This window comes from Sciurus carolinensis, chromosome 19 (genome assembly GCF_902686445.1).
Source record: "Sciurus carolinensis chromosome 19, mSciCar1.2, whole genome shotgun sequence".
NCBI classification, from domain to species: domain Eukaryota; kingdom Metazoa; phylum Chordata; class Mammalia; order Rodentia; family Sciuridae; genus Sciurus; species Sciurus carolinensis.
Window position 1 is genome coordinate 14,068,722 of NC_062231.1, and position 22,346 is coordinate 14,091,067.

Here is a 22,346-nt window from a genome sequence, read left to right on the forward strand (position 1 = left end):
CTTGAGTTTTTCCAAGGAAATTAGAAAATACAAAATTTTCAGTGAAATTTGAATTGACCTAGCACACCAAATTCATCTGTCATATAGCTTTAGTTCATGGGCACCTGTTTGTAACTCCTAATGATAGTCCATAGACTTCATCAGATTATAAAGTTGTACAGTTACATTTGGTCTGATACTTTTAAAAAATATCATCAGATTTTTTTAAAATGCATTGTTTTATTGTAACCAGGTACAGCAGCATTCACCTATAACTCCAGCAACTTGGAGGCTGAGGCAGGAGGACTACAAGTTTGAAACCAGTCTCAGCAACTTAGCAAGACCCTGTCTCAAAATAAAAATTAAAAAGGGCTGGGGATAAAGTTCAGTGGAAAGGTGCCCCTAGGTTCAATCCTCAGTACTCAAAAAGAAAAAAAAAAAAAAACAATAAAAAAGGAAAGAAAAAGAAAGAACATATGTGTATGTGTGTATGAATTTGTGTGCAGATATATGTATATAACATATAAATAATACCTGTTAACATAAATCCCTTCTAAAAATCAGGATGACACTGTTTTGTTTGGTTTTGGTACTGGAAATAGAACCCAGGAATGTTTTACCACTGAGCTATATCCCCAGGCCTTCTGCCACTTTGGACTCTCCATACACAATCACTGCTTCACATGCAGAAGTTTATCTGTAGGATGGACTTCAAGAAGAATGGTTGAGTCAAAGATTTTTTACATTTAAAATATTGTAAGATCCACAGAGAGAGGCCGCACTATTTTTGTAATACTGACATTTATGACAGTGTAGTTCTGAAAAAATCTCAGTATCAGAATGCCTTGGCTAACTTTTAAAATCTTTGCCAATCTCTGACAGGTTAAAATGGCATTTCACGGTAGTTTAACTTACAATTCTTACGAGAGGAGTTGAGCATTACTTCACATATATAAATGCCATTTTCACTTCTTTCTCTGTTCAACTTCTTTGACCATGTTTTTCTAAGGGGATTTTTTAAATTGATTGGTAGGGACTCTTTATATCAAGAAAATTAGTTCCTGTCTGTGATATACATTTATGACTATTTTATCCAGGTGACTTGTTTGTCCTTTGACTTTGCTATAACATGTGACAAAGACATTTAAACAACTTTTTAAACTAAAACTTATCAAAAATTTTGGGTGTATTTTGGATTGTACATTATACTTAGAGAGGACTTCTCTTTGAGATTATTTTGAAAACCTCACATCTTCTAAAAATTTTATTTATTTTTTCTTAAAATTTCTGACCAATCTGGAAATAATTCTGGCGAAAGGAGTAAGGTGTGACCTAACAATATTTTCAAAGAGATTCTCCAATTGTTCCAAGTTCATGTAATATCTCTTTTCTCCAATGATTTCTAATGTGCCCTTCATGCATAGTAAATTTCAACTTGTATGTAGGTCTACTTCTCAACTCTCTCCTGTTCTACCTGTCTGCCTGCCTGCCTATCTCGTGCAGAGGTAGGCACCTTCATACATAATCATATTGACCCCAAATAAGCCTGTGCTCAGGTGACACTAGAACCCAGGTTTGCCATTCTGTGGAACTTTATCCTTATAACTGTATGGTAATCATCTCTTATCCCTGGGGTAGAAATCACAGAGATCCTAGATGTTGTAGCACAGGGAAACCATGACCCTCCCTTTCCCTTCATTGTTTCAGAGACAGTGAGTGGCCAGCCAGTTTGAGTTAGACTCCAGTTTTCTCCAGATGGAAGTGGTATAGCTTTGGCTAACTTACTTCACTTCTTGGGGCCTCAGTATTCCCATCTACAAAATGATAAAAATAGCAATACTTAAATCATGTTGTAAGAATTCTATCTTTTGACACCAGGCAGAGGCACAATGGTTAAAGCTATAGTTACGATGACTAAGGGCTGTATCATTTTGTCAGAGCCACTTCGCTTGTCCTGAGGCAAATACCGTCCACTCCTTTGGTTACAGCGGGAAACAAAGGTATACTTTTTGACAGCAGGTCAATAAAACTAAAGTTCTGGCTGCTCACGCAGGTCCTGAGGAAGAGGAAAGGGTGGAACCATTTGGGTTCCAAGTGTGATCTCACAGTCCCATGGTGGAAAAGGACTTAAAATGGAGCTCGGTCTTGCTTGCCGGGGTGCCGGGGAACCCTGAAGAGTTTTGCAAGGTGGGCAAGAAGAGCAGTGAACTTGGGGAGAGAAGGAAATCTGCAAGGGAGGCTGGAGGTGGTCGGAGGTGGGGTCTTCCAATTACACGTTCATATTTGAAACTTCCATTTGCCTTCACAAGCGTCAGGAGCCCAAGGGAAGCCAGACACCGAACCCAGAAGTCACCATAAACAACATCTCTGAGAGTGTCAACATTCTAGAACAGGAATCACAATCCCCCTGCCACATACATATCACCAAGATACCTCAAGGTTTGCCAAATATCATTGCCATGATTTGCCTGTCATTTAGCTCCACCAAGAGGGAGGGATTGTTTCATCCCAATACTCCAGATGGGCCAGATAAGACTTAGACGGGGTATATGAGGGCCTCAAAGTCAAGATGACAAAGTGTCAGAGTCCAAGCTCAGGTCTTTTCAGTCTGAGGCCCAGATCACAAAGCACACTGGGTGGAGATCAAAGTGGACTGACTAACTATTCAACTATTTGCTAAATAAGCATTCATAGGGCACTGGCTTCAGGCTTGACACTGGGATAGGTGCTGGGTATACAGAGGCAGATAAGACAGAGTTCTTGCTCCAAAACACCCAATAAACAGAAAATTGCCCTGTGATGTCATGAGTACAAAGCACTATGGCAGGTCATGAAAGAAGCAACGGGCTCCTTTGAAGGATCAGGGACGTCAGCATGGTACCCCACACTTGTAATCCCAGCTACTTGGAGGTTGAGGCATGAGGATCACAAGTTTAAGGCCAGTCTGGCAACTTAGGGAGACCGTGTCACAAAAATAGAAAATAAAATAAAAAGGTCTTGAGATTTAACTCCATGGTAGAGAGTTTGCCTAATATATGGTGCTGGGTTCAATTCCTAGCACCATACAGAGATAGATAAAGTAAAAAGATAAAGATAAAGATAAAGTAAATGAGGGAAGGCTTCCCAGGGGTAGGGACTTTATAAAGCATTGAATACTTTCATTATTAATGAAGAACAGTTTATGTCTCCACTTGAATTCCTGAGCCCCAATGTCATGCTTTAGGCTCCTGACCTCTCTGTTTATATGTTAGAATTTCTAAGAAAACTTGTTTGAGATACCATTCCTTGCCCCAGGCCTTCTGAATCCAAATTTGCACCAGTGGAGCCCAGGTACTACAATATTTTTCATGATTCCCCAGGTCTTTTGAGGATATGTATTAGAGGCATTGGCAAGTTTTGTTTTACTCTTTAGTGAGCATGATAATTTTAATAAAAACCCTAAGTACAATGGAAAAACAAAGTTGAAGTCTCAGGGATAAACCTCATGCCCACCTAGTCTACCACATTTAGTCTAATTTTCTCCCTCCTGCTTGAAAACCATTATCAGGGCATGGTAGGAAAGTCCCCCTGACTTGTACACAAATGGTGTACAACTTCCATTTCTCTAGTTGTACACAAAGTAGAGTCATACCGTGTGTGTGATCATAAATGTACATAGGGTAAAGATGTTTGTCTCATTCTATTATCTTTCCTTCACCCTGCCCACTCCCCACCCCTCATCTTCCTCTGCACAATCCATCCTTCCTCCATTCTTGCTTTACCCCTTAACCCTTCCCATTATGTATCATCAGCCACTTATCAGAAAAATTATTCAGACTTTGGTTTTTTTGGGGATTGGCTTATTTCACTTAGCATGATATTCTCCAACTCCATCCATTTATCAGCGACTGCCATAATTTTATTCTTCTTTATGGCTGAATAATATTCCTTTGTGTATATATACCACAGTTTATCCATTCATCTATTGAAGGGCATCTAGGTTAGTTCCACAATCTATAAACATCCCCTCAACTCTTACTGATAATGCCTGACATTGTAGAGCTCTGACAACTTCTCATGCCTACTTGGGAAAGCTGGTCTCAGACACAAGGCAGTGCAAAATATACCTCTTTGGCCATTTTAAGAAAGCGGGGAGACATTTAGTAGTTAAGAGCAGGGAGCTAGAATGCCTGTGTTCAGAATTTGCCTCTACTATGTCTGGTCTGTGGGATTTTAACCTCTCTTTATCTCAGTTTCTTTATCTGTAAAATGGAGATAATAAAAATATCTATCTCATAGATTTTATGAAGACTGACCAAGTTCTTATTTGTCACTTTTACATAAGTATTTTGTTAACATTATGTTAATACATGAGTTAGAGGCAGAAGGTAGGAGCAGCCCTGTTCATTTACTGCACTGATCACTGCAGGCACAGTAGCAAATGAGATCCAGTGGCAGCCCTTTAGAGGCCCATCTGCAAAATACATCAGACCATAACCTGCCTCTCTGAGCAGCAAGAACCTGCCTTGGGAATGGGATAGTATCACTTTCCCCCTGTGTGCCTTCATTCCAAAACACAGAAAGAGGGGCAAGAGTACAAAAGGATTCCCAGAAATCAGTAAGGAAGTCTTCCTTAGTTGCAAGTTTCACCCCCATACATGTGTGTACTGTGTGCCAGCACCCCAGCTGGGCCTAGCAGAGAGGAGGATCAACTTTGTGTTGGTCCAGTTCACTGTTCCTTGTCCCCACTCTGTCAATACTTTGGGTCAGAATAATTCTTTGTTTCAGAGAACTCGCTGTGCATTGTAGGATGTTGAGCAGCATCCTCAGCCTTGGTTCACTAGATGCCAGGAGCAAACCTCTTCTACAAATTGTAACAATTCAAAATACTTCTAGACAGTGTCAAATGTTCCCTGGAGGCAAAATCACCTGTGGCTAAGAACTGCTTTAGAATCTGAGACTCCTTGCCCAAATAGATACTCCAATGCTACCACCAAAGCGTTTGTGCCTAAATTCTAAGGATTTTGTCCCCCGAAGTTCAGCACTACCGAGGCTGGGGTTTACCCTGGAGATGGTTAGACTTCCAGGTGCTCCAGGCCATCACTTTAGGAAGACAGGACTGGCATAGCCAGTTCTCATTTGAACTTTCTAATCAGATCTGAGAAATGATAAAACTTATCACAGATGGCTGGGGTGGAACTGTGTTTTCCACTTTTCTCAGGTTTCCTCTCTGCTAATTACAAAATTTCTGGTAGAAGAACAATAAAGTATCAGGAAATTTAAAAAAGAGGAAGAGATGCTTTTCTGGGGTATCCCAAGATATGAAGTGTCGCAGGAGACAGGATATGGCAGAGATGAGAGGCATCAGGGATGAAAATCCGGGGTTTGATCTTAATTCTGTCACATCCCAGACATGAGCCCTCAGGTGAGAGACTTCAACTCTCTGTGCATCAATTTCCATATGTGTGAAATGGGAGGGTAAGGAACACCCAGGACATAGGGGTGGCTGGGAGGACTGGATGGGACATGTACATGAAAACATTCCAGTCACTGCTTGCCACATGTATGATGCTCTGTGCAGGTTAGCTACGCCCCCTACCTCCACTTTACAGATAGATACACTGAGGTGCAAGGAAGGGATGTGGACTCTCCAAGGGCACGTGGTTGGCTCATTCCAGATCTGCTTTAAGCCATTTCTAAAGGCTAGAGGCAAGAAGTACCTTTCCCTCCCTAGACTAAATTGCTTCATCTATGAAATGGGCAGACAGGGAAGATTCAGACTGGATGACAGCTGCATCCTCATACAGCCTGAAGATCAATTAATTAAAAGAAGTTTCTATTAATGATAACAGCTAATAGCTCCCTGGTGGCTACAAGGTCCCTAACAAACTTTGTTTTCAATCTGGGGAACACAGCAAATTCCATAGCCTCATAATATAAAAAATATAAAGAGCTTTTTCAAAGCAACAGTCAACAGACCAATTGCCTAATCAAAGAATGAGCAAAGGATCTGAATGGGCATTTCCCCAGAGAAGCTGTATAAATGGACAACAAGTCCATGAAAAGGTGCTCCATATCATTAACCATCAATGCAAATAAAAACCAAAAGAGAGAACTTGATACCTAACTGGGAAGCTAAAGTAAAAAAGACAGTTAAGCAGGGATGTGGAAAAACTGGAACTTTCTATATATTGCCATATTTTGTAAGACATATTTTGTAAGACAAAAATGGTATAGCCATCTTGGAAAACAAGCAATTCCACAGAAAGTTAAACATATACTTAACTATATGATTCAGAAATTCCAGTCCGAGATTAGGAAAACCACAAGTCCACACAAACTCTCACCCACAGCATTATTAATAATAGCCCAAAAGAGGAAACAGCTCAAATATCCATCAACTGATGAATAAACAAAATGTGGTATGTCCACACAGTGGAATATTATTCAGCCACAGAAAGACGTCAAGGAGTTTTGCATGCCACAAAGTGGATGAAACTTAAAAACATCATGCTAAGTGATCAAAGTCAGTCTCAAAACACCACATGGTGTGTGATTCCATTTCTATGAAATATTTAGAAAAGGCAAATCCATAGACACAGAAAGGAAACTGGTGGCTGTCATGGGCTGTGGGGTGAAAGTGGAACGTGTCTATAATGGGTAGAGGTTTTCTTTTGGGGACAGTGAAAATGTTCTAAAATTAGATAGTAGCAATAATTGAACCTCTCTGGGAACGTAATAAAAACCAATGGATTATATCCTTTAAATGGGGAACAGTATGATATGTGAATTACATCTTAATAAAGTCATTTAATTAAAAGAAATGCGGCCTAGAGAGGCAAAGAGGCTTCACCTTGGAAATGGACAGGTGTCCTGATTTGAGGACAAGCAGTGAGCTCAGAACAGAAGTCAGAATTGCCAAGTTCCAGGTTGACACCTTTCTGGGTGATTCTCTGAATGGACAAATCATAGAAAGGAACTGTGGGCTCATTACACACCGGACAATTTACACACATACTATTTAACCCTGCCAACAACTCTAAGCAGCATGCATTCCTCATCGGAAGTCACAGGTGGGAAAACTGAAGCTCAGAGATATGAAGTGTGCTGTCCAAGTCTCTATCTTAGTTCAGGTTCCTCAGAAGTAGAACCAGTGACAAGGATTTCCAGGCACCAGGTATTTTAAGTGCTTTGCAGGAAAAGCAGACTGGTGTTGGGTGTGGGCAAAGTCCTGTCTTATTCCATCAGGGGGCTTGGAAGCGTAAGTCACAGTCAAGAGTTGACTCAACCAAGGCCAGGGAGATGGGCTTTCCTTCTTCTGCACCCAACAGCCACTGGTCAAGCACACGGGCTTTATGGGTGGAAGGCATGCATTCTCAGGCATTTTTGGACCTCTTTACTGTGGAAAAAATAGCTTTGTGATACAACCACAGCCCACCACAGAAAGGTGGCAGGTGCATGTATGGTGAGACTGGGAGAAAGTTGAACAGACTATAAAGAGACCAAGGAGATCTGGGTGGAATGCTAACATTGATAGAACTCAAATAGGAACTAAAGAGACTTGGGATTTGAAAACAGGTTTGTCCCCAAAGCCACCTTCTTCAAGAGGGATGCATCCACAGACAGGGCTAGAGAAGAATTTTTAGTAGATGAAACACAGGATAGGGGGAAGATGATAAGCTGGAACCAGAAGAAAAGAGGACTGTGCCCAATAAAGGGACATGAACCTGAACTCCAGAGGGCAGAAGAGGTACAAAGTGTGCCTGAGGGAGAGCACAGGTGCTGAAGGATGATGACAGGCAAGGAGCATCCCCTTACTTTGCAGCATGGATCAAAATGCCACCATGACCCTCTTTCTCTGCTGCTGAAGGCCCTGGGTAGGGTATGCAAGGGTTCAGACAGCAGGAATGATTGCAGGCTGCAGGCATGATTGGAGGAAGCTCCACTGAGTGACCGCTTTTGGATGGACCGGGCTGCACTGATTCCTGTCTCCTATCTGTGTCAACCGAGAAGCAGCGATGCTTGAAGAGATGCCATCAACAGCCGGTAAATCCCAGGTGACTCTGACCTGCTCTGTTTAGTCATGCAGCACAAAGGGTCTGCTCTGTGAGCAACTTTTTAAGCAAAGTGATTTAATTTCACCACTCATTCTGTATTTATGAATGCCTGTGATGCAGTGGTTGTTTTGGGCACTGGGGGCAGAGAGAGGGGACTGAGGGTCTTAAATCAGACAAAGTCTCTGCCCTCAATAAATAAGCTCCTCATCAAGTTGGGGAAGACAGACACAGCAGGAATCCTAGCACAGGGTGGCAAGAGTCCTGGTGAGCTTTATGAATAGAGGCATAGAAGCTCAGAGGGGGAAAACACTCCCTCATCCTGGAGAAGCTGGGATAATTCACAAATGAGGTGATATTTAAGTTGGGTGTTGAGGGATGCATAGGAGTTCAGGCAAAGAATGGGAGAAGTGCCAATTTAAAGTTATGTGGCTGATGAGCAGAAAGACTGAGGTTGTACTTGACTTTTAATGTTCTCAGAACATTATATGACACTATCTTCAGACTCCCATCAGTCCTTAAAAAATTTAACCTTAATTTTAAAAAAGTAAGGTAGAAAACTTTCCCTATGGAGCCTGTTTGAATTCTGACTTCATTTATAAAAAGCATAACCTCGGGATCATCTGAGAGTAGATCTTCAATATTCATTAATATCTCCTTCCCCTTCCCCAGTTCTAACTGGCTGTAGAATTGGCTGCCTAGGATCTCACCCTAGCATGTCAGCCTAGTCAAATGGTTCTCAATGGGGTAGAATTCCATGCTTTCCATGGGGTGTTTAGACACATCTGGAGGGGGTGCATTTCAAATTACAAGAGCGATTTGGGAGGCACAATTGGCATTTTTGTGGCCAGTGAAGTTCCATGATGAATTTTCCTTTATCCCGCCCACCTTTCAAATGTTTCTTGAACTATAAGTAGATGGGAAAACTTTATAGTTATCTGAGTTCAGAATCCCTAATTCCATTTACACATAAACACAAAACCTGGGTTGGGGTTGTGGCTCAGTGGTAGAGTGCTTGTCTAGCATGTATGAGGCACTGGGTTCGATCCTCAGCACCACATAAAAATATAAATAAATAAAATAAAGATACTGTGTCCATCTACAACTAAATTTTTTTTAAAAACCTCATTGCACAGTTTCAATTTACTCTGAATTTTCTAAGATGGCTCTGATCATACAAATTCTGGGGAAATGAGAGATTGTTTTGTTTGGAGGTTTACCATGAGTGGAATTATAATGGTGTTTGAGTTGCTTACTTGACACATCTGTATCAACTAGCATTTGTAGCTGTATATTTCCTGGGTTCTAGATGTGGCTGCAGACCTCTGACTCTTCAGGACGTCTTTGAATGTGGGTATCTATGTAGTGACATATACATCATTTTCTTATAAGTGGTTCTTCTTTTAGTTCTCTTTTATCACATGGTTAGTATTGTTAGTACTACTATTTTAGGTGTTTGTGGGTATAGTACAATCAATGGCCTCCATTTAGGGATGGTAAAGAGGGCATTCCAAAGGACTTGTTATTAAAGGGATCATTAAATCTGATAGATTCAGACCCACTTGCACAGTCTATACTTAAACTGGGAACCTAAATCATTTCCATTGAGATGACAGACTAAATAAGTAGCCTCATAGACAGGTATCGGAGTTTGGAAGCCAAAAAGACCCAGATTTGAAACCCAGCTCTGCAGCTTACTAGCTAAATGACCTGGGGGGAATTTGTATGATCTTGCAGATGCTTAACTTTCTCATTTGAACAATGGGGATGCAACAGTCACCTCTGCAGCAAGGGTTAAATGAGGTAACTGTAGAAAGGCACAAATTAAGTGCTCAATAATAACAGAAGCTGCTATCATCCCTATCATCACTACCACTACCACCACCACTATCATCATCATCATCATCATTATTTCTCCAAGGAATCCTTCCCAGCTGGGACCCTAAGACCTGACCAGGGCTTTGTGTCACATTCCAAGCTCCAGTGTGCTTCAGCTTCTTTTCTCTCCAGACCTTGAAGGAAAAAGGATTCCTGATCCAAAGAAACCATGACTAAGATTGGGACCATACTGGACTCTGATCTGAATCAGGTCCCACTCTTTGCTGAATGTTGCCTTGGGTTGCGGGGCAGCCTACTGCCTAGCAGCTCCCCCAGTCTCCAGAGTGGCTTAGGCTATCTTCCCCATCATTCCCACAACCACTGCTGGGGTCCTGGTGTGTCCTGAGCTGTCCTCAGGTTGTTGGGGGGGGGGTCAGTTGGAAGCAGCCTCCAGGTCTAGTTCTGGTCTCTGGGCCCTTTAGCTCAGCCAAGTCCCTGTGCTCCAGCCTCCAGATCCCTGGAGAGCATAGTCATCTTCCAAGATTAAGTACTCATGTACTGCTATCTAGTTCAAACAAGCCACTGACTTTAAAGGTCATGGCATATGAGCTTTGGAGTGGAAATTGGGAGCTGGTTTTACCTATTATCACTCCATTGTGGTCATCTCTGCCCTTTTGCCATAGAAGTGGTTTTCTGCCCAGATGTGAAGCCCTGGGATGCATCACCTCCTGCCTCTAGGTATCTGTATTTGGGGATCTCAGAAAGGTCCTGCACTGGCAATCTGAGGGAGGCCCCCAGCCCCCACCAAGGCAATAGGAACAGGCAGAGATGGTGGAGCTGAGACAAATCATGTCTTCCTGTTTCAGAAGACCCAGAGCTCACTCTTCACTCCTCCTATCACTGGCTGAGACCTCAGGAGTCCCTAGAGGGTGATGAATGCAATCTGGTCTTGATCAAGTGCTGGCTGGGATTCCTGAGATGACACACACGTGATGTCTGCTCTGAAGAAGTTCATGGTCTAGCCTGAGGAGACGGTCATGTCACAGATAGTCATGGTCTACTGTGGTATGTCTTGAATGGGCAGTTTCCACCAGAGCTGCCACCTCAAGTGGAAATGGTCAATTAATGCTCTCTGGGCAAGATGTATAGGCTTATGAGAGAAGGGAACACAGGAATGGGGTACAGGAGGATGAGTCCTTTTCCCAGGGCAAGGCTGAACCCCCAAGGCCCACCTCCAACTCCTCACCCTATGATTCTGGAATGGTTACCCCATGCCTTTCTTTCAGAGTGACAGTCTTAGGGGAAGAGGAAACAGGAACTGAGAATGAGACACAATTCTTTACACCAGAAGATTCATGTATGGACTAAAACCTGGCCCAGAGACAATGGCTTCCCGAACACAAAATCATTATTTCCCAAAGGAAGTCACAGCATGAATTCCTCAGAAAACTCCTGGCTGTTATGTGAAAAAGGAGGCTCCAAGATCAAACAGATTTCAGAAATACTGGGTTAAGGAACGTCAAGCCGATTTTATTGCAGGACTTTTTTAGAGCCTTTAAAGCCTTTAAAAGTAAAATAAATAATTTACGCATTGTAAATAAAGTTTTATGGATAATAACAAATGTTAAAAATATAGTAATAATAATTTAAGAGTTACCCTTTATTTATAACATGCCAAACATGTGCTATGTAATATTCGTGAATTCATAATAATTTTACATCATCAGTACTGCCATTATTCCCACTGTACACAATAAAAGACCAAGTTGACTCAAGGTAAGTTCCATCATCCAATATCACACAGTAAGTGGTAAGGTGAGATTCAAAGCCAGCTTCTGCTAACCAAAGTCTCCACCCTTTCCTGAGTATAGGAGGTTTCAGGCCATGATTATTTGGCCGTGTTGCTTTGGTCAGTGGCGTTATATCAAGGCAGAGAAGTGCATGGTGGGGCAAAACCACTGACCTCATGGATGGAAAGTAAAAGAGAGAAAGGGGAGGAGACTGGGGCTCCATAATCCCCTCAAGGGCATGGCTCCAAAGAACTGAAGACCCACTAGGCTCCAGCTCTGAAAGATTCCACCACCTCCCCATAACACCAAGCTGAAAGACCAAGCCTTTAAAGTCCTCCTGTTCTCTGCTCTGAGTCCACAGTCCCTCAGCACACTCTTCTGCACATAACCCCAGGGGCTGGGTTGAGCATTAGGAGGGATTCCCAAGCCAGGCTGAAATTGCTGCCAGCAGCTCCTAAACTGTCTAGATCAAAATAGATGACTTTCTCTGTCACATACCACCCAGAGAGGGTTCCAAATTCTATTCTCAGCCAGCTGTAAGTTGCTGCTTCAAAGGCAGCAGTTGCTTAAGCCTCCAGCAGATGAGATCAATTAGGAACTCAGAATCCTTGAAACCACTTGCCCACATAGTAGAAAAAGGTTGGGCGCTCAGAGGGCTGATGCAGTGTGACCAAATAGAGTCACTGCCTGGACCCAGGCCTTATTTTTCTCATGTGGGCTCCTGCACCTTAATCTACACTAAGGTCTGTAGACCCTTCTTGCCCCCACTTCACTGCAGGCAGAGTAACCTTTCAATGGGCAATATTTAACCTGTCACTGTGCTCCTCAGAATGCTTCCTTGGCTCCCTACTGCCCTCGGCAAAAGTCCTAATCACTTGGCCTGATTTCTAAGTCTTTGGAGATGGGGGAGACTGTGTCATCATTTTCTCTTTCTCAAGAGAACACACAAATTAATAAACGGGGTCTGTGAAGCAACTGACTCATACATCTGGGTGCCCTGTCCTTGGAGACAAGCCACCACGCAGGAGGAGCCGAAAAGCACCTACCAAATCTCTCGCCCAAATATCTTTTCTCTAGAGATTGTTTTTAAGACAAATCATTTCCTTTTATGAAATGAGTAAGTGCTTCAAAGTCTCACTTGATCCTGCTTCCAGTGAAACAAAAGAGAGATGAATTGACCAAGGACCCCTGGGGGGGGGCCTAAAAAGGGGATATAGATATCTTTTTAAAGCAGTTCTAGGGCAGAGCCGGGGAAGTCCCTTCCTTGTCCTGAATAGGAGTCCTGGGCTGCTTGAAAAGCAAAAGTCCACCTTTGCCAGGGCCTGGAAACAGAGCAGGTGACGAATGGATGCATCTTGGTACTGGCTAGTCCTGTGCCCTTCATGTGCATGTATGTTCCCTGGGGAGCTTGCCAAAATGCTAATTTTGGGATGGAGCCTAAGATTCTGCATTTCTAACAAGTTCCAGTGTCGTTATGGGGTCTGTATGGCCATTCTCTGATGAGTAAAGTTCCAGGTACTAAATGGGTGGTCAAGACCCTCTGATCACCCTCCTCAGTCTCCTGGTGTATCAGGACAATAAATACTAGAGAGAGTCAACTTGCAAAGAGACGAGTTTCTTTGGCTCAGTTTTGGAAGTTTAATCCATGATCCGTTGGCCTTGTGCTTTGGGCCTGTAGTGAGGCAGCACATCGTGTGGAAGCATGCAGCAGAGTAGAGTCCCTCAAGGGAGTAAAAGAGAGAGAGAGGGAGGGGCAGGGTCCCACTATCCCCTTCAAGAGCCCGCCCCCAATAACCTAAGATCTCCCACTAGGCCCTACCTCTTGAAGGTTCCACAATCTCCAATGGCATCACAGGCTGGGGACCAAGTCTTCAACACATGGGGCTTTGGGGAACACTTATCCAAAACACAGCACCTTTAACTCATTGAAACAGAAGAAATCCTAGGTTAGATTGAGTCTGGGAGGGAGGCCATCCTTAGCATTAAAAGGCCGCTAACAACAGGACCCTGCTCACCTCTCTAGGTTTATTCTTGTTCCATCTTCCCCTGCCTTTAACCCTGACTTTCAGCTATGAAGCCCAACTCCTTATGGCCTTCTGCACATACCAAGCTATTTCAGACCACAAAGCCCTTCTCACCCTACTCAGCCAAGCAGATCTACTCAGCTTTGAAACTCTCCAGGCAAACCATCCCCTCCAGGAAATGTTCCCAGGTTCCTCAGGTTGAGATGAATGCCCCCCAAGTTCTATGCACCTTAGCCCCATGTTTGTCCTGACCATACACATCTTTCTTTAAAATTATTTTTTATTTTTTACAGACTGCATTTTGATTCATTGTACACAAATGGGGTACATCTTTTCATTTCTATGGTTGTGCATGGTGTACATTCACACATGTAATCATACAAGTTCACAGGTAATGATGTCTGTCTCATTCCACCATTTTTCACATCTTATGTGGTGTGTGTCTGTGTGTCTGTGTCTGCCTTCTCCATCAGGCTGCAAGTTCAATGGTCAGATGAGTCTGTGTTACTTATCTCCCCAGCACTCAGCATGGGGTCTGGCACGTAGTAGGTACAAATAAACACTTGATAAACTGATCCAAAACTGGCAAGGAAGAAAGCTTTGCAAGATTCATTCCATCTCAAAAGTAAATTATTTAATTTTAAAAACAAAGCATATCTTAGTGAGTTTTTTCCCTGCTTCCTTCCTTGTTCCTTAGTTTAGAGGGTATGAAATGACAGTCACAACAATACCACTTGCAAGTACTTCTCCTGGGCCTGTGAGGCAGGTCCTGCAATCAACCCCTTGAACAGACAGAAACACTGAGACTCAGAAGGTTCATTAATCCATAGCTCAGGTCTCCAACTCAGCTCTGAAGAACTTGGTGTCAAAAAAGGATCTAGTATTGAAGACACTGGATGAGGGGAACCAGGTAACCTCAAACAAAGCTCTTTATGTTTGCAAGACAGTGAGCAACTCACTTTGACATCGATTCAGAGGAGCAGCTGGAAGAAGCATCAATTTTGACTTGATAGACATGGGTAAGGAGTGTTTCACAGGGAAATGGGCTGTGCTGCCTCTCTCAGAGGCAGAAACAATGGCAGATGGACAAGTATTTTCAGCATGAGTCACATCCCTGCTCCAGCCTGCCCGAGCCTCAGGGGGCCTGAGAGATGGCTGTACCTGGCCCTGCAGGTTGTGCTCAGTACTCTCCACTAACCGTACAGCCAAAGGTACTAGCTCACTCCAGCTGGCCTTTGTCTCCTCCATCACTTTGTTCTGCCACATCCACTTTATTCTTCTGAGTCATCATCTGTTACAATGAGCTGACTGAGGTGGGCCAAGGTGAGCAAGGGAAGGACATCCCCTCCCCACCCCATCCCTTCTCTGGCTCCTCCTGTTTCCCCCATCTCTTAGTTTCCATGACAGCATCTGGCAATGAGGCATCTTCTTCAAATAGTGGCAGGGATGCCATGCAGGAGCCAGACACACAGGCCTAGGGACAAGGGAGGGGAGCTCTACCGGCACAGTGTCCACTATATGTGGGTCCTGCCTAAGACTTAACATTCATTTCCTAACTCCTTACCCTAACCAAGCGAGGAGTCCATTATTACCCCATTTTACAGATAAGGAGACTGAGACACAGAGAGAGGAAGGGACATGACCAGTCAGTGGCAGAACCAAGATTCAAACTCAGATTTCTGTGGGTCCCAAACCCAGGTCTTGAATCACTATACCACTCTGCCTCTTGCCTGGGCTCAGCAGGTTGTCCTGAGCTCTGCCACTTGCCAAAGACCCTGGGGTGAATTCCTTCACCTTCCACGATGCTGCAAAATGGAGTTGGGGATTCCCATTGCTTAGAGGAGCTGTATGGAATTATATAAGTGTAAAAAAAAGTCCCAGGTTCCTGGTTGAACTCAGTAAAGAGTAGCAACTCCATTTCCAACTGAAAAGAGCTCACATCCAGAGTTTCTGGGCACAATAGAATCAGATGCACCCCAAATCCACTGAGAGAACTACAACTGAGATGTTCCCTCTATCCTGAAACACCCAAATTCCCTGTGTTCCTAAACAATAACAGCTCCCAACTACTGAGACAAGGGCCTCTGTCATCCCCACAATGACCCCAGGAGGGAGATACCATTATAGTCCTCTAGTCACAGATTAGAAAATTCACTGTGGCACCTGGGATAAGCACCACAGGAACAGAGGGACTGTGCTACTGGGGTCCACCTGGAGACTTGGGGGAGGTGCACAAGAGATACATCTACTACACTCAGTTCACCTACAAACTACACCTGGAGGCTGGTCACTGCTCTCCAGTCCAGGCCACAGCCATCCAGGACTGGAGGTCACCAATAGTCTCTTGTGGAGTCCCTCACTACCACCCTTTCCTGCCTTTGCAACACCACCCAACAGCCAGGGTGATGCTTTTCACCCGACACCTAATCATGTTGCTGGAGGCTTAAACCTGTGCAGTGACCTCCAGGGAAAAGCCAAGTCCTCGCAATGGTCAATAAGGTCTTCCATGTCTGGCTGGTGACCTCTCTGACCCCAACTCCTACACTGGACCTTACTCATTTTGTTCAGTTGCTCAGCACTCCTCACTTTTTCTAGAATATTCTAAACTATTTTTAGACCAGGGTCTTGCTGTTCCATTTCCACCAGAATGCTCTCCCCTCAGGAACATATCTCAATTCCTCACTTGGTTCAAATGTCAACCCTTCCCACTCTGTGTAAAGGGATCCCCATCTGCTTATTATTCTTTTTTTTGAGACAGGGTCTCACTAAGTTTCTGAGGCTGGCCTCAAACTCATGATCCTCCTGCCTCCACCTCCCTCGTTGCTGGGATTACAGGCATGTGACACCACACCTGGCTTGTCACACATCTTCAACACTGCATTTTTTAGTCACTGTCAATTCATGTCTCACACATCCCCATCAGAATGGAAGCCCTAAGTAGGCAGGATCTTGTTCATTCCTACAACTCAGCACCCAGAACAGATCCTGGTATCAACTGGGCCAATAAAATATGATCTTTTGATAAAACTTGTTGAATGACTGAAGGAGACCTGTGGGGCCACCAACCTTCAGAGGAAAGCTGAACTTGTGACTCATAAACCCAGGACAGGTGCCTGGACCATCCATGGGTTAAAGATAGTCATGAATGTGTCATCTGTGGGGTGACCCTGAGAAAATTTCTGGCCAAGCAGAAATTTTTGAATAAAATAGATTCCATCTTGAAAAGGCTGAATTTGACACACAGAAAGCAGAGGTTGATAGGAACCAGGCACAGAAATCAAAAACCATGAAGCTGTAGAAGTCACGAGGCCAGAGAACCATGAACGACAGATGTCGTGCACCAGCAGAAGCCAAAGGACAACAAATATCATGGGTCAGCAGAGGGAGAGGACTATGGATGTCATGGGCCTTCAAATCCAGAGACAGTAGACGTCACAGGTTAGCAGAAGCCAGCAGGTCAGAATGACGCTCCACCACAGTTGGAATATTGTCTGCTCCTCCTGCAGCATTTCTCAAGTACCTAGAGTCAGAGCTGGGGCACACAAGGTGCTCAATAAAACGTTGTTGAATGAATGAAAGGTGGATAAGGAGAGGGAAGAGTGAGGTGGTACAAGCAAGAGGAGCAATAGCTGGGTAATGAGGATAGTCACCTCACTGTCCTGCATTAGAGAGGGAGGCAGATGGCTGCTACAGAGGAGAGCCAGGATAATAAGTCTCTGGTGGCAGCTTGGTTCCAAATGGTCCTCCAGTTCCCCATGGGGCCTAGCAATATAGCAGTAACACTGTGTTCTGTCTTGCTTACATCCCTATATGCAGCAGCAAGTCCCATTGATGGAGACTAAACCAGGCCTGCCTCTGAGCTCTGCAAACCCAATAACCTCCTAGGAGGAAAGGCTTCCTGGAAGAGGCACCATCGAAGGGGAGACCTGGAGGGATATTTCTCCCCCTCCTTTCTCAGTTTTATTGGGATATAAGTCATATGCCATTGTGTTCACCCATTTTATTATGTAAATTTCATTACTATAAAAATTTTATTATCCCCAAATAGCTTATTTTAAGTGTGCAATGCAATGGGAACACAGAATGCACACTGACAGAGAAAGTGGGAGGGTCCGTGGGGAGCAAGACATGGTGAAGGGGAAGAAGCCTGGGCTACGTGTGGGGCTGTTTGCAAATGAAAGGGTCAGTATGCAAAGAGCCTGTGTCCCTGTTTAAAAATCTAGACTAGACTTGGCAAGCCTCAAAAAGAAACCAGAAGGGGTGGCCTTACAAGATTGGATAAACTGGTTCTATAGCCAGCTAAGCCATCAACGGAAGGTGTAGCCCTGGGCAAGTCCCCTCCTTCTTGGGGACCAAGTTCCTCCTCTGAAGGACAGGGATGCCTCCATCAGCTCTCAAAGCTCTACCTTCCCCTAAACACTGGGGGAGAAAAGCACATAGTTGGGAGTCAGATCTGGCTTTGAATCATAGTTCCTCCATTTTTTAGCTGTGTGACCCCAGGCAAGATATTTCAACTCTCTGAGCTTTCAGTTTCTTGTCTCAAAGGTGCAGATAATGACGGTCTTGACTCACAAAGCTGTTTAGAGATTAAATGGTGCAACACATATGAAATGCTCAGCACAGTGTCCAGTATATAGTAGACGCTCAATGCATCCCATGGTGACCTTACCCTGTGTTTGGTGCTGGTAAGATTTATGAAGGCAATTTTATAAACTAATAACCATGGAAGTTGAGGTCTGCCTCAAAGTACCATTTAGAGCATACGCAGACACACAGCTCTGGAGCTGGGATCAAAGACAGCTAAATGCAATCATCAGAAAGGTGCTCGATTCTGCAGGATTTCTCCTAGAGACCAAGAAGGCTTTGCTCTGTTTTCACAAGTGACACAGGAAGGTCACCCTTAATGGTTCTCAGCACTGATAGGGCAATCTGGTCCAATATCGGCTCCAAACCTTGGGTGTCCAAATCCCTGTGACTCACTCAATGGCCATGCTCAATCAACAGAGCTAAATGTTCTTTTGATTTCTCTTTCCAACTTGCCTGTTTGTTTTTCACCTGCCTTTAACAGAGAGAGGGAGAAATGAACTCTGTGAATCAGGGAACACTCAACCTCAGAAACCCAAGGATTAATTTCATGACTTGTTCCTGTTACCTAGCCTGGAACTCAGGAGAAAGGGTTCACACTTGGGTCCTGGAAATATCAGGGGATGAATAGATGAACGCAACCTAAGAAACCACAAGAAGAATCAGGAGGATTAACTAACACCGAGCAATTGCCAAAAATGTTTCAGGCAATTAGCATCATACCATGAGGGGTTTTGTAGCACAGTGAAAAGGGGACAGATATATCAGTTCAAACCCCAACTTGGCTACTAACTAGCTGTGTGACCTTGGGTGAGTCACTTAACCTCTCTGAATTTCCCTTGGCACTGTGCTTCCCCATCTGAGACTGTCACACCCCACTTTATTGTTGTGACTCATCTAGCAACTGTCTTCTCCATCCTGACACCTGTAAGGGCAACAGCCATGTCAGTCTGTCCTCTGCAGCATCCCCAGCACACATCCCATAAACAGACTCTGACTCCTATTTTACCTTGCTGCCACCTCTGCTACTGGGACAGGTACTGTCCTTCCCGATTTGGGTTTCACAAGCAAGATTCAGTTCAGTCCCAACAACTTAAGAGAGAACATTTTCTTCTGCAGCCTGCTGGTCTCACCTAGGAATGAACTTCTAGGCTCTACCTGTTGTGGGTTTGATTCAAGTCTTAATTAAAGGAAGCAGGAGTGAGAGAATGAGTTCAAATGAGTGCAAGAGCTATACACTTGCTATTCCCAGAAGAACTGGAGGGACACCTGTTAGGATGCAGACACTGGAAAGCACAACACACTCTATGACCGCAGCCCTATGTGGCAGAGAGAAAGGAGGTGTGGAAGAGGAAATAGCTTATCTTTGTGCACAAGAAGATTCCTAGAGTAAAAAACAAAACAAAACTACTACCCAAGTTTCCCTCTTTAGAGGAGTCTGCAGTCGACAGTAGAGAGAGACAGGTAAAACGAGGGTTTATCTTACATTTTGATGATTACTTGGTGTCTCAGAAGCACCTGACCTTGACCTAGGCTGGGGAATCATGATGTAAATAGAGGACTCATTCCCCCCGGGTATCTTCTTGCTTCAGGCCCACCTGTGTCATCTACTTTCCTTTCTTTACACAAAACATTCCTGAAGTCCCTACCCATCTTGCCCACCTTAAGTACTTTCTGTTAACCTCCTGTCATATTCTATGATGTGGCCAGTCCAGTCATGTGTCTTCCTCCCCCTGTGCTTTTTGCCCATGTTGTTCCTTCTGCCTGGAATGTCCAGTGTCCAAATTGCTTCCCACAGAAGCCTATGTTTCAAAGCCTGCTCACACTCACTCATTTATTCATTCAAAATTTCCTGGGGGTGTGCTCTGTTCCTGGCACTCTGAGGGATGTCAGGATACAATGGAGAAATCAGCCACAGCCCACATCTTCAGGCTGCTTACAGTCTTGGGGAGACAGATGGTGACCGTAAGGAGTGGTATGTGTGTGGCAGATACAGGTCCATGCAGTGCTGCGAGTTCAGAGAAGGACCCTAACCCAGTCTTGGAGGTGGTAATGGAGGTGATCAGGGAGGGCTTCCTAGAAGAGGACACATCTAACCTGAGTCCTGAGGAGGTAAAAAGGGAGGGAGATCCGTACACATATGTGTGACACACAGGCAGTGATGTGATCATGAAAACTGCTCATTTAGTGAGTGCTACTGGGAACCAAGCACTAGGCTCATATTTTAGACACATTAACTTCTTTAATCCTTGCAAAAAGGGGTGAGAACCATTAGCATTCCCATTTCATAGTTGAGGAAGTTGAGGCTCACAGAGATTAAACACTTTTTCCTGGTCACACAGTTACTAAGTGGCATTGTCAGTGTGGCCCCAGAGCCATGCATGTGACCATGCATGGCATTCAGTCGCCTTATATTGTCTCTGTTATTTTGCCATTTGTGGTTATCACTCAGCAATACATTTATCACAGACATCTTTTTCAGTGGTACAACTAAGAATTCCTTCTATGTGATGGCTGCAGAGGAGACCACTGACTGTGAGCAGGGAAGTGACATGGTCAGATACATTCCTAGAAAAGAGATTCGTTCCTGGGGATAACAGAGGACTTCTGGGGGATAGGGAAGCAGGTGTCAGGGGTCCTGGAAAGGAGGAGGAAACCTAAGCTCAGGCTGGGACAGAAGGGAGGATGCTCAGGAAGGCTGCAAAAGAGAGCAAGGCTCTGGGAAACATGGCAGGGTGGTGGGATGCAACAACAGTCACCTGTGAGGGGATTGTGGAAGGGCAAGAAGGAAGTGGGGGGGGGTGTCACAGGACCTCCTTAATTACCAGAATGCTCACAGACACAAGCACCTTTTTCTGTTAGCTCCCCGCCTCAGCCCTGCACGCTTCCACTCTGTTTAAGGCGCTCCAGCCACCACTCCAATTAGGAGTGAGTGATCACTGGCTTCAGTTCCAAAGAGATGCACAGATGCCGTGATGCCTATGGAATTCTTAATTCTTTGCAAAATCTCTGCCTAGAAGGGTCACATCTATTCTACTCAAAGCACAAAAACAAAACACATAAATTTTAAAAAAGCACATAAATAAATAAACCAAGTCCCCAAAACCCCTAAATCTAAACAAAATAATCACAAGTTATTCAAGATACAACTTCAACACTACCTTCCAATAATAGCACATCCCGCTTCACCTGTCTGGCCCTCCTGCCTGTTCCAAACAGTCTCAATCCTTCCAATTCACTCCATAGTCAACATCCTGCCCAGACAAACAATCATCCTCTCTCATCTGGGTCACTGTCATAGCTCCTTGCTGGTCTCCCCAGGTCCACTTTCGCATGTGAGGCAGCATGGCTAGCCTCAGTTTTCTCATCTTTAAAATGGACATGCTAAAGCTTACCCGCACAGAGCTGTTGAGAGGACCAGATCCTGTAATGACCCAGAAGCCCAGGTCTGGAATGCCTTCCTCAGTCAGTCAGAGAGGGATCGGGACCCTGTTTCTTCCATTCTCTGCTGCTATAAATAATAAGCAGGCATCAGAGACTTCTGGATTCTTCCACCAAGGACAGGAAAATGCTTTTTGCCTAATCCTCCTCTCTTCCACATGACACATGGCACTTCATCACTTTAATACCCTGGCTTTTCTCCATCTCTTCATTTCCTCCTCCCCTGGGCCCTTCTGGGTATGACATATTTATGAACAAATCCAAGAAATTAAATAGTCAAGTAGAACTTAGCCTCTCCTTACCTTAGGAGCCAGTCTGAAAGCAGGGAGCATGGTTCTCCCCTGCTGTCTACCAGGAAGGAGAGGGACTACCCAGGGCAGCCCAGCACTGCCTGAACCTGGACAGGGAAACCCAGTCAGTTCTGCCCTTCAGCATCAGCAATCTGACATGCTCCCCCATCACACTGATTGGTAATAATGGTGACATTTTGTTCTCTGGCTGCCTTGCCTTTTGTCTTAATTCTCAGTTGGACAGAACTCAGGCAGCATGAAGCAGTGCTATTTACTGGCCCCTCCCAGCTCCCAACAGGGGAGCGCAGCGGGAGGGGACTCCATCTGTCTTGTGTTCCTGACTTGCTAATGGAGCTTCTTAGAGCCCTGGTCAAGCCTGGTGCAAGG

At 44.4% G+C, this 22,346-nt stretch overlaps 1 protein-coding gene across 1 annotated transcript in view; it reads right to left on the reverse strand.

The window, feature by feature from the left end:
• Hrh1 (histamine receptor H1) overlaps positions 1–22,042 on the reverse strand; it is a 77,405-nt gene extending 55,363 nt beyond the window's left edge. The window contains exon 1 of the mRNA XM_047534789.1: positions 21,972–22,042. The gene's annotated coding sequence lies outside the window, so the exon portion shown is untranslated. The remainder of the gene's footprint in view (positions 1–21,971) is intronic.
• Positions 22,043–22,346: the final 304 nt, after the last annotated feature.